General features: G+C 54.6%; 1 pseudogene; it reads left to right on the top strand.

The window, feature by feature from the left end:
• The first annotated feature begins 1,392 nt into the window (after positions 1 to 1,392).
• Positions 1,393 to 11,543, top strand: part of LOC147091953 (uncharacterized) — a 29,283-nt pseudogene continuing 19,132 nt past the window's right edge.

The following is an 11,543-nucleotide window of genomic DNA, read 5'->3' as shown; positions in this document are numbered from 1 at the left end:
AAAACAACCGTTCACCACTACTCTATTTCCTGTCACTTTGCCAATTCCGTATCCATGTTGCCACTGTCGCTTTTATTCCATGGGCTTCAACTTTGCTGGCAAGCCTATTATGTGGCACTTGTCGAACGCCTTTTGGAAATCCATGTACAACATGTTAACCGCATTGCCCTCATTAACCCTCTCTGTTACCTCATCAAGAACCTCAATCAGAATCAGAGCGGCCGGGCCCGGCGGACATGCAGCCAGGGCCCTGGCACCAGGAAACCCTGGGTGCAGCGCCTACCCCATCCGAGCCGCCGCTTTCCGGTTTCTTCAGCCGGTTCCACCAAGTCCGACTCGGGCCAAAGGACAGGAGCCAGGCTCCCAGAATGACCCGCAGCCCCGGGGAGCATGCGCACTCTCAGCGGGTAAATCAGCGAGTTGGATAGAGTGGTTTCTGGGGCGCGGTGAATTGTGGGTGCTGCGGCCGCCATTAGTCAGCAGCTGTCGGGAAGAGTTTTATTGCAGGCTGACGGAAGGTAGGTCCCTGGCCGCCTGTGTAGGTCTTTTTGTTGCTTCTGTTTGAGCTGGAGTGGAGATGGAGCAGAAGCAGCTGGGTTTAACCCCCAGTACTTCTGAGCCCAGGAGGACCCAACAATTTCCAATGTGAGACTGTCAAGGGAGGTGGATTCTGGGGGAGATTAGGTTGTTACACAGACACTGTCCCTACAATGTAAAAGAGTATTGTTTTAGGAATAAGTATTTCTGTAGAGGCTTTTAATCCAGTTTACATCTGCAGATTTGTTTTAATTCATCCTTGGGATGTGGGCGTCGCTCGCAAGACCAGAATATGTTGCCAATCCCCATTTTCCCGTTGAGAAGGTGATGGTGGGCCGCCTTCTTGAACCGCTGCAGTCTGTGTGGTGAAGGTACTCCCACAATGCTGTTGTGTGAGGAGTTCCAGGATTTTCACCCAGTGATGATGTAGCAACGGCGATATATGTCCAAGTCAGGATGGTGTGTGACTTGGAGAACTTGGAGGTGATGGTGCTCCCATGCACCTTCTGCCTTTGTCCTTCTAGGTGCTGGAGGTTGTGGGTTTTGGAGGTTCTGTCAAAGTTCTGGTCGAGTTGCAGATGTATAAAGTCCATCTCCTTTGCCCCCTCCCACTCCCACCTCTCTCTCTCTCTCTCTCTCCTCCCATAGAGGCCAGAGGCCCAGACCAGGTGACAGATTCCCTTCACTGAGGGACGTAGTGAACCAGTCGGATTTTATGACAATCCAGCAGCTTTCATGGTCACTTTTTTCTAGTGCCGGCCCCACAAATGACCAGATACATTGAGCTCAATTTCACAACCTGCCTCTTTAGTGGGTTCTCTCACGCTCCCTGTTTTAAATTCATTTTACAGGGTATTGGAAGGGGAGGATTTGCAGACGGGAAACTCAAACCAAACATCACGTCAAGATCTGACAGTCACTCGATTCATCAGGAACTGAATATCATCGGCCTTTGAATATGGAAGCAAAAAGCACCGTTCACACCGGGGAGAGGCCGTTCCCCTGCTCTGAGTGTGGGAAGGGATTCACTAATTCATACAAACTGCTGTCACACCGGCGAGTTCACACTGACGAGAGACCTTTTAATTGCTCGGACTGTGGGAAATGCTTTAAAAGTTCCGGGGAACTGATGTGCCATCAACGTGTTCACACAGACGAGAGACCGTTCAGGTGCTCTCACTGCGGGACTGGGTTCAGGCGATCATCTGGGCTCACTGTACACCAGCGCACTCACACTGGGGAGAGGCCGTTCACCTGCCCTGAGTGTGGGAAGAGATTCACTCAGTCATCCAACCTGATGAATCACCAGCGAGTTCACACTGGGGAGAGGCCGTTCACCTGCTCTGAGTGTGGGAAGGGATTCACTGAGTTATCCAACCTGCTGAATCACCAGCGAGTTCACACTGGGGAGAGACCGTTCACCTGCTCCGTGTGTGGGAAGGGATTCACTCAGTCATCCACCCTGCTGAATCACCAGCGAGTTCACACTGGGGAGAGGCCGTTCACCTGCTCTGAGTGTGGGAAGAGATTCACTCAGTCATCCAACCTGCTGAATCACCAGCGAGTTCACACTGGGGAGAGGCCGTTCACCTGCTCCGTGTGTGGGAAGGGATTCACTTGCTCATCCCACCTGCTGACACACCAGCGAGTTCACACTGGGGAGAGGCCGTTCACCTGCCCTGAGTGTGGGAAGGGATTCACTCAGTCATCCCACCTCCTGACACACCAGCGAGTGCACAAGTGACTGCAGGGATTGGATTCTGCTGCTGTTGTTGCTGCTGTTAATCACATCCAGGACTGAACCATGTTCATTCTGACAGGTGGGGATTGTTTCTGCTGATGTTAATAACTCCGGGAACTTGGCTGGAGTTTAATATTCTGGATATATGTCAAATAAATCAACTTTTTTAAAAACACATTGTTGTAGATTTTTGTCTTTCCCACCTGAGTGTTTAGCATCACCTGGCTGGCGCTCAGAAAGGACAATCTGGGGGAGGATCGTACGACAGGAACAGAACTCCAGCCTGGACACAGTCCTTCAGGGCCACACTGAGAGGGGCAGACGGCACTTTGGCCTTTCTTCTCTCTCTTCACTGACAGCAAAGTCCCCATGAGGGTTAATCTCGAGGCATGTGAGAAACATATCCCAGCCGCTCACTGCCATGGTTTAGAACTCCTAGGCACGGAACAGAAGGCTCCTTTAGGAATGTACCCCAGTGCTTTTTTTTAATGGCCTTATTAACCTGTGTTGCTACTTTTAGTGATTTGTGTATCTGGATCCCTGGATCCCTCTGCTCCTCCAGCCCCTTTAGACTCTTAGGGGGAAATTCGGTGGCACCCCCTTTGGGTTGCTAACGTCACCGGGGCTAATTTTAGCCCCCTGACAAAGTATGCGCCCCTGCGCATTAATTTCAGTGCTAGCGCCCCAAGCAGGAGGCGGGGTGCCACTGGAAGCGCTCCCCTCCCTCTTGAGGCGCTACCAGTGAATTTTGCGGTGCTTCGTGTAACAGCGCCACGCCCGTCGGCACATAGCACCGTGTCATAGCAGACCTCCCTCCGTGACTAAAGGGGAGGGGCCTAGCACTGCGCACACTGGGGCCCTGCTGGACCACAGGGGAGCGGGTGTCGGATCAAGAGGAACGCCGGGCTGAGCGATCGCGGCTGACACCCCAAAGAAGGGGAAGGGATGCAGGTGCTGGCAGTCGGCCAAAATGAAATGTTGCCGCCCGACAGCTTCCCTTTAACTGGCGCTGCCACGGCTGCAAGAACGACCCCTGACCCTGTTGGACATATCGTCCGGCGATAGGTCAGGGGGCGCAACCCAAGGTTGCAGCCGGTGTGCTGCGCACGGCGAGGACGTCATTGCCGGCCGTGCAGTGCCGCGGGGCGCTGTCGGCTACCGCCGCCGCTAACCTCCTGCTGAATATCACAGGAGTCACAAAGCAACCCAATTTCACCCCCTTTTCCAAGTAATGTGTGGCCTCCTTATTCTTCCCACCAAAACACACCACCTCACACTGATCTATAGTGAAATTAATTAACACACCACCTCACACTGATCTACAGTGAAATTAATTTGCCAATTACACCCCCATGCTGAAATGTATTAATAGCTTCTTGCATTTTGTCTTCCTCAGTATTAACTCTACCTTTTTCGGTGTTATCGACAAACTTTGAAATTGTTCTTCTGATTCCCGAGTCGAAATCGTTTATGGACAACAGTGATCCCAGCATCGATCCCTGTGGAACACCACTTCCCACCTTTTGCCAGTCTGAGTAGCTACTCCCAACCCCTACTCTCTGTTTTCTGTTTTGTAACCAGCTTGCGATCCATTAACAGTTTGTAAGATCGACAAGATGACCCAGGTCAGGCCGTGTGGAGTGAAGGGCCCGGCAGCAGAATGGATGGAAAGATGGCTACAAAATGGAAATCAGAGGGTTGGAGTTGAGGGAAGTTTGTTGCGATCTTTCCATCCATTCTCCTGCCTGGCCATTGACTCCACACGGCCTGACCGTGGTCATCTTGTAGACCGTACATACTGCAGACACAGTGCACCAGTTGTGGAGGGGGTGGATATTGAGTCCTGTGGCAGGGGCGCCCCTGACAGGGTTACAGACCCTTCAGCCACTGGAAAAACATGGAGAGAGCTGAGCTCGGCAGCATTAGTCCGGTTTTGTCTCCTTTGGAGACCAGGTGTACAAGCAGAGTTAGCGCAGCCTTCACAGCAACCACAATAAAATTGTTACAGTTGTGAAGGAACTTTGTGTTAGTGCACTGGACCACAAACAAAGTATGTGTATCGATTATTGTCTGACTGCGTTACTGTGACTTTCTAAAGGTGCTATATAAAGGAAAGTAGTTGTTGGTCTGAGTTTGTGGTGTGTAAATGCTGCCCTTCTCACAGCCTGTAAAAGGAATTTACAAAAGCCATCACTGTGAGTCCAGGATAGAAATTGACAAGATTCTCTCCTCCTGGTTCCTGGCCAAGGAGGCTGCGCATGCGCCCTGCTGCCCCCTGAGCCTCTCAAGGTGGCGGCCATTACCCCGGGCCTGTCACCGGGAGAAAGCCCCGCAGCTGCCGCCCCGCTCGGGGCAAACGCCCGGCCCGGAGGCTCTTGTTCGGGGCCTGAGGCCCACCCCGGGTGTGTGTGAATCGGACAATGTTGAGTGTTTTAATAATGGGGCCTGGGGCCGCACTCGGGGTGTGTGTGAAGTGGATAATGTTGAGTGTTTTAATAATGGGGCCTGGGGCCACACTCGGGGTGTGTGTGAAGCGGACAATGTTGAGTGTTTTAATAATGGGGCCTGGGGCCACACTCGGGGTGTGTGTGAAGTGGATAATGTTGAGTGTTTTAATAATGGGGCCTGGGGCCACACTCGGGGTGTGTGTGAAGCGGATAATGTTGAGTGTTTTAATAATGGGGCCTGGGGCCGCACTCGGGGTGTGAGCAGCCCGTGCCCCCCCGGGGTTCATTTAAAAAAAAATCAAACATATTTATTTAAATATGGTGGTACTTGTTACAACTCATCAATGACATAATAAATCCATTACATTCATTAGCCGCAATAAAACAAAGCCTTAAAAACAGCTTTAGGGTTAACAGTATAAATGCAGTGGTAAATTTTACAGATAAACCAATAATATTAACAGTACAGGTACCCATAGTGAAAAACAATTTTACGCCAGTCCCATTGGCAATCTGGTAACTCTTTGTTTTTGCTTGGTATTACCTGTTGTCCTTTTTTAACATTCAAGTACAACAGTACTTATATAACTCATCAATTACATAGTAAATCCGTTACATTCATTGACCACAATAAAAAGGATAAAGCCTCAAAAAACAGCTTTATGGTCAACAATATAAATACAATAATACATTTTTACAGGTAAATCAATAATGTTTACAGTACAAACTGCCACTATTTAATAAACCAAGAAAAGAAAGTCCAACTGGCATCGCTCAATCATTCGGTCATTCATTCCTCCATTCATTCGTTCGCTCAAGCGTCACTTCCATTGTGCAGGTCTGCATTTCATTTGTCTACATGTGCGCATGCGTGCGTTCATTCATCCATCCAGACAGGCCTCACGCTCACCCAATAGGATGCCAACTTTCATCCTAGGGAGCGAGAACCCCTCATTTCGGTCGAACGTAAGTTCCATTGTGTATGCGTGCGTACGTGTCATTTGTCTACCTGTGTGCATGCGTGCGTTTGTTCATCCGTCCGGCAGGCCTCACGCTCACCAAGCGGGCCTTCATCCTGGGGAGCGAGGGCCCTTCATTTGGTCGAATGTAAGTTCCATTGTGTATGCGTGCGTATTATTTGTGTCCGCATGCATGCGTTCACTTGAGCCTTCGTTCGTTCGATTAAGGAAGGCTTTAACACTAAATAACACCACAATATACAAAGTCCCATAACCATATCAGAAATCAATTAAAACTTCAAGTAAACTACTTTTAACCAGAACCCGAAACTTCTTCAACAAAACAAGTAAATACCAGTTCTACGCCAGTCCTATTGGCACTCTAATAACTCCTCGTTTTCACTTGATGTTATCTAACCATATAATGTCATGATCCTTGTCCACAGTCTTCAACTTTCCCACAGAAAAGAAGCCGACCACTTTCTCAAATACGTAAAAGAGGAAAACGACGACTCAAATTTCCTTCTTCTTGCTGTTATCACTCACAGGACCCAGCCATCAAGACATTCATTATTCCTTGCCGATATTACTTTATTTTGCCTTTTATCTTCCTTTTATTTTCCTTTTTCACTTTTATTCCATTCTCTTTTCCCATCTTATGGCCGCTCAAGCTCCATACTCTAGATGGAAACAGTCTGTCTTTCCTCCACCAAAATGGCAGCACACAAACCGGCACCCATTACCAAGAAAAAGCATCACAGCTGCCACCAAATGGAGCACAGGCGGGGCCGCTGGAACTCATTCGGGCCCGAGACCGTTCTTCAACTTTAGAAACCATGCAGCATGCTCACCCACAGCATCTCCCGACTCCGCTTCTGTCGACCAGCCACTCCGCCCTGGGCCCCCCGCCTGGGGTCCTCCATGCTGGGCCTCCTGACTGGGGTCCTCTGTGCTGGGCCCCCCACCTGGGGTCCTCCGTGCTGGGCCTCCCGCCTAGGACACTCTCCTCTGGGTCTTCCACCCTGGGCCCCCCGCCTGGGGTCCTCCGTGCTGGGCCCCCCGCCTGGGGTCCTCCATGCTGGGCCCCCCGCCTGGGGTCCTCCGTGCTGGGCCCCCCACCTGGGGTCCTCCGTGCTGGGCCCCCCGCCTGGGGTCCTCTGTGCTGGGCACCCCGCCGTGGGTCCTCCGTGCGGGGCCCCCCGCCTGGAGTCCTCCGTGCTGTGCCCCCCGCCTGGGGTCCTCCGTGCTGCGCCCCCTGCCTGGGGTCCTCCGTGCTGGGTCCCCCGCCTGGGGTCCTCCGTGCTGGGCCTCCTGCCTGGTGTCCTCCGTGCTGGGCCTCCCGCCTAGGACACTCTCCTCTGGGCCTTCCACCCTGGGCCTCCGTGCTGGGCCCCCCGCCTGGGGTCCTCCGTGCTGGGCCTCCCGCCTGGGACACTCTCCTCTGGGTCCTCCGCCCTGGGCCTCCCGCCTGGTGTCCTCCATGCTGGGCCTCCCGCCTGGGACACTCTCCTCTGGGTCCTCCGCCCTGGGCCCCCGCCTGGGGTCCTCCGTGCTGGGGCTCCCACCTAGGACTCTCTCCTCTGGGTCTTCTGCCCTGGGCCCGCCACCTGGGGTCCTCCGTGCTGGGCCTCCCGCCTAGGACACTCTCCTCTGGGTCTTCCACCCTGGGCCCCCCACCTAGCGTCCTCCGTGCTGGGCCTCCCGCCTGGGGTCTTCCGTGCTGGGCCTCCCACCTGGGACACTCTCCTCTGGGTCTTCTGCCCTGGGCCCCCCGCCTGGGGTCCTCCGTGCTGGGCCTCCCACCTGGGACACTCTCCTCTGGGTCTTCCGCCCTGGGCCCCCCGCCTGGGGTCCTCCGTGCTGGGCCTCCCGCCTAGGACACTCTCCTCTGGGTCTTCCACCCTGGGCCCCCCGCCTGGGGTCCTCCGTGCTGGGCCCCACGCCTGGGGTCCTCCGTGCTGGGCCCCCCACCTGGGGTCCTCCGTGCTGGGCCTCCCGCCTAGGACACTCTCCTCTGGGTCTTCCACCCTGGGCCCCCCGCCTGGGGTCCTCCGTGCTGGGCCCCCCGCCTGGGGTCCTCCATGCTGGGCCCCCCGCCTGGGGTCCTCCGTGCTGGGCCCCCCGCCTGGGGTCCTCCGTGCTGGGCCCCCCGCCTGGGGTCCTCTGTGCTGGGCCCCCCGCCGTGGGTCCTCCGTGCTGGGCCCCCCGCCTGGAGTCCTCCGTGCTGTGCCCCCCGCCTGGGGTCCTCCGTGCTGCGCCCCCTGCCTGGGGTCCTCCGTGCTGGGTCCCCCGCCTGGGGTCCTCCGTGCTGGGCCTCCTGCCTGGTGTCCTCCATGCTGGGCCTCCCGCCTAGGACACTCTCCTCTGGGCCTTCCACCCTGGGCCTCCGTGCTGGGCCCCCCGCCTGGGGTCCTCCGTGCTGGGCCTCCCGCCTGGGACACTCTCCTCTGGGTCCTCCGCCCTGGGCCTCCCGCCTGGTGTCCTCCATGCTGGGCCTTCCGCCTGGGACACTCTCCTCTGGGTCCACCGCCCTGGGCCCCCGCCTGGGGTCCTCCGTGCTGGGGCTCCCACCTAGGACTCTCTCCTCTGGGTCTTCTGCCCTGGGCCCCCCACCTGGGGTCCTCCGTGCTGGGCCTCCCGCCTAGGACACTCTCCTCTGGGTCTTCCACCCTGGGCCCCCCGCCTAGCGTCCTCCGTGCTGGGCCTCCCGCCTGGGGTCTTCCGTGCTGGGCCTCCCACCTGGGACACTCTCCTCTGGGTCTTCTGCCCTGGGCCCCCCGCCTGGGGTCCTCCGTGCTGGGCCTCCCACCTGGGACACTCTCCTCTGGGTCTTCCGCCCTGGGCCCCCCGCCTGGGGTCCTCCATGCTGGGCCTCCCGCCTAGGACACTCTCCTCTGTGTCCTCCGCCCTGGGCCCCCTGCCTAGGGTCCTCCGTGCTGGGCCTCCCACCTAGGGTCCTCCATGCTGGGCCTCCCGCCTGGGGTCCCCCATGCTGGGCCTCCCGCCTAGGACTCTCTCCTCTGGGTCTTCCACCCTGGGCCTTCTGCGTCCGAATCCTCTGCTGAAACAAATCCTCCAAACCCCCTTCATTCTTCCGGTGATAATCTGAAATTAAGTCCCTCTAGTTACTGACTCACCGACCAGTGAAATACTTTTTCCTGATCTTCCTGAACAGATTTTAAACACCTCCCTCAGATTTCTTCTCACCCTTCTTTGTTCTAATGAAAAGAGCCCAGTTTCTCTAATCTCTCCTGATAACTGAAGGCTCTCTTCCCTGGTATCCTCTCAATGAATCTCTCTGCAACCTCTCCACGGCCTTGACATCCTTCTTTGAGGAAGATGCCCCAGAACCTGACACAATATTCTAACTGCAGCCTCACCAATGATTTTGTACAGGTTTACATGAGCTCTGCCCTTTTGTACTCTACACCCCTATTTATTAAAGCCCACTATACAATTTCTAAAACAGCTTCATCAACTTGTCCGCTCACTGTTAAAGATTTCTGTACCTGAATTCCTGAATCACTCTGCTCCTCTACTCCTTTTAAAGTTTTACATAAGAACATAAGAATTAGGAGCAGGAGTGGGTCACACGGCCCCTCGAGCCTACTCTGCCATTCAATAAGATCATGACTGATCATCAACCTCAACTCCACTTTCCCACCCAATCCCCATATCCCTTGATTCCCCTGGAGTCCAAAGGCTGGATTTTGTCTTTGAGGCGGGCTGGGGTCGTGTCATCCACTTTTCGTGTTATCCACCCCATTCCAAATCGATGTGGGAGATTGATGCGATTTTCACATAATTGGGCAATTGAGTTCCAGCGTGTGGGAACCCATGGCCCAATTAGTTTTTTCAGTCTGAAACTCACCTCCGATGACGTCATCATTGCTTCTGCATTTAAGGTCTGCAAGAAGCCTTGCTTCTTCTGCAGACTGCCAACCTTTTGGCCTTTGTAGTGAGACGGACCTGGAGGCAGAATGAGCAGCGGGAGACCCAAGTCTGCTCCCAGGGTTGATGACTTCGCCCTGCAAGCTTTGGTGGAGGGAGCAAGAGCTAGTAAGGAGGTGCTCTTCCCTTCTTCAGGGAGGAAGAAGCCTCCCCAGCAGACGAAGGCTGTGCAGATCCAGGTGGCCCAGGAGGTCAACTCGTTGTCCCTCATCCGCAGAACCTGGCTTCAGTGCAGGAAGAGATTTCATGACTTTCTGCGCACTGGAAAAGTGAGTATGCCTTTGCCATCACCCTCAATCTGATCCCCATTGCCTCTCCTTGCCAGCACTCAGCTTTGACAACCTCTTCCTCCACATCCCACTTGACACTGACATCCCTGAACCCTTACCCATTCCCTCTCTCTCTATGGTCACATTCACCTAACTATTCGACTATGCAGCCCTCACACTCCCTATCGCTGTGATGCTATGAAAACAACTTACAACACACAGGGAGGGCCCTTGGTCTTGCCATCTCACTCCATCTTTGTCTCCTTCTAACCACCAATGATATGGATTCTCTACACTCACTCCTTCATTCTCACTCAAACTCCACTTGTCTCCCTTATTGCAGGAAAAGAGCACTCACAATAAGAGGGAAAGAGTGAGGACAGGAGGAAGGCCACCCTCAGTAGCCCAGCTCACCCCCTCGGAGGAGCCGGCCCTGGAGATCGTGGGAGTGGAGGAGGATGTGCAAGTGGGGGACGGACAGACGGGTGCATCAGAGCAAGCTGGTGACAGAATAGTTTATCATCTCTCTCATTGACATTGCATGAGTCACTGATAATGATTCTGATGCTCTAACAGATTGACTTTTGATCATCTGCAATATTCAATGTGTATGTAACCTTGGCCTCACATCTCTGACTCTTTCCTTTACTCCCCCACAGGACCATCGAAAGCCCCCGTCCCCACTATCCAGGAGGAACAGCCTGAGCCTCCAAACTCCTCAGAGGAAGCTGGAACCTCTGAGGGCGCAGCATCAACAGAATTCAGTGCACCCAGCACCAGCGCAGACACTCACACTTCAGTGGTACCTTCGTGAGATAATGCAGTGTTATCACCTGGTGTATCACCACGCACAAGTGAGCATCAGCAGATGGTGGAGACAGGGACAGCTGTGGAGAGTCCTAGTCGGAGGGCGCAGGACTCTGCCAGCTCAGCTCAGCAGCATTTCGCCCCTCTGCCTCCGGGTCCATCCAGAAGAAGAGCGGTGCTGGAACTCCAGGAACAGGTGCAGAGTCCCTGGCAGGTTTTGTCTCCAGGATCGCTGCGAGTGTGGAGTGAATGGAGGAGTCCTTCGCTAACATGAGCAGAGCCTTTGTGGAGGTGTTGGCGCATGAATGCATCACCACAAAAAGGATGGCAACCTCCGTGGAAAGGATGGCTACCTCCATGGTAAGGCTGGCTACGGTAGAGGAGAGGATGGCAATGGTAGAGGAGAGGATGGCTACGTCCATGGAGGAGCTTAGTCGCCAGGGTATGGAAAACATGGTATTTGTTCAGAATAGACTGACATCTCTTGAGGAGCGATGGTCAGCTCTAAGGTGCTGTCAAGCTACTTGCTAGCTCTGAAGTGGGGCTGACCCATGAGAGGGATGTTGGTGGCATACAACAAGGAAGTGGGGGCTCCACTCCAAGGGCTCACACGACCATGCCACTGCAGAGACCTCGGTCAGAGCCCCACCAGAGTCCCCACCCAACTGAAATTGGCATCTCAACACCTGCACAGTCGCAGGAGCAGCAGACTGTTGCCGAGCCCTCACAGGTTCGCAACCCCAGAGGACGCCCATCAAAGGTGTCGAGACAGGAGCAGCAAAAAAGTGAGCAAGGGGCCTCCACATCCGTTGAAGCCACAGGGGAAGCAACA

Source organism: Somniosus microcephalus, unplaced genomic scaffold, assembly GCF_052327205.1.
Source record: "Somniosus microcephalus isolate GS21.2 unplaced genomic scaffold, FLI_Smic_1.0 unresolved_chr3, whole genome shotgun sequence".
NCBI classification, from domain to species: domain Eukaryota; kingdom Metazoa; phylum Chordata; class Chondrichthyes; order Squaliformes; family Somniosidae; genus Somniosus; species Somniosus microcephalus.
The sequence above is the reverse complement of the archived record's forward strand: the minus strand, read 5'-3'. Positions and strand labels throughout refer to the sequence as shown.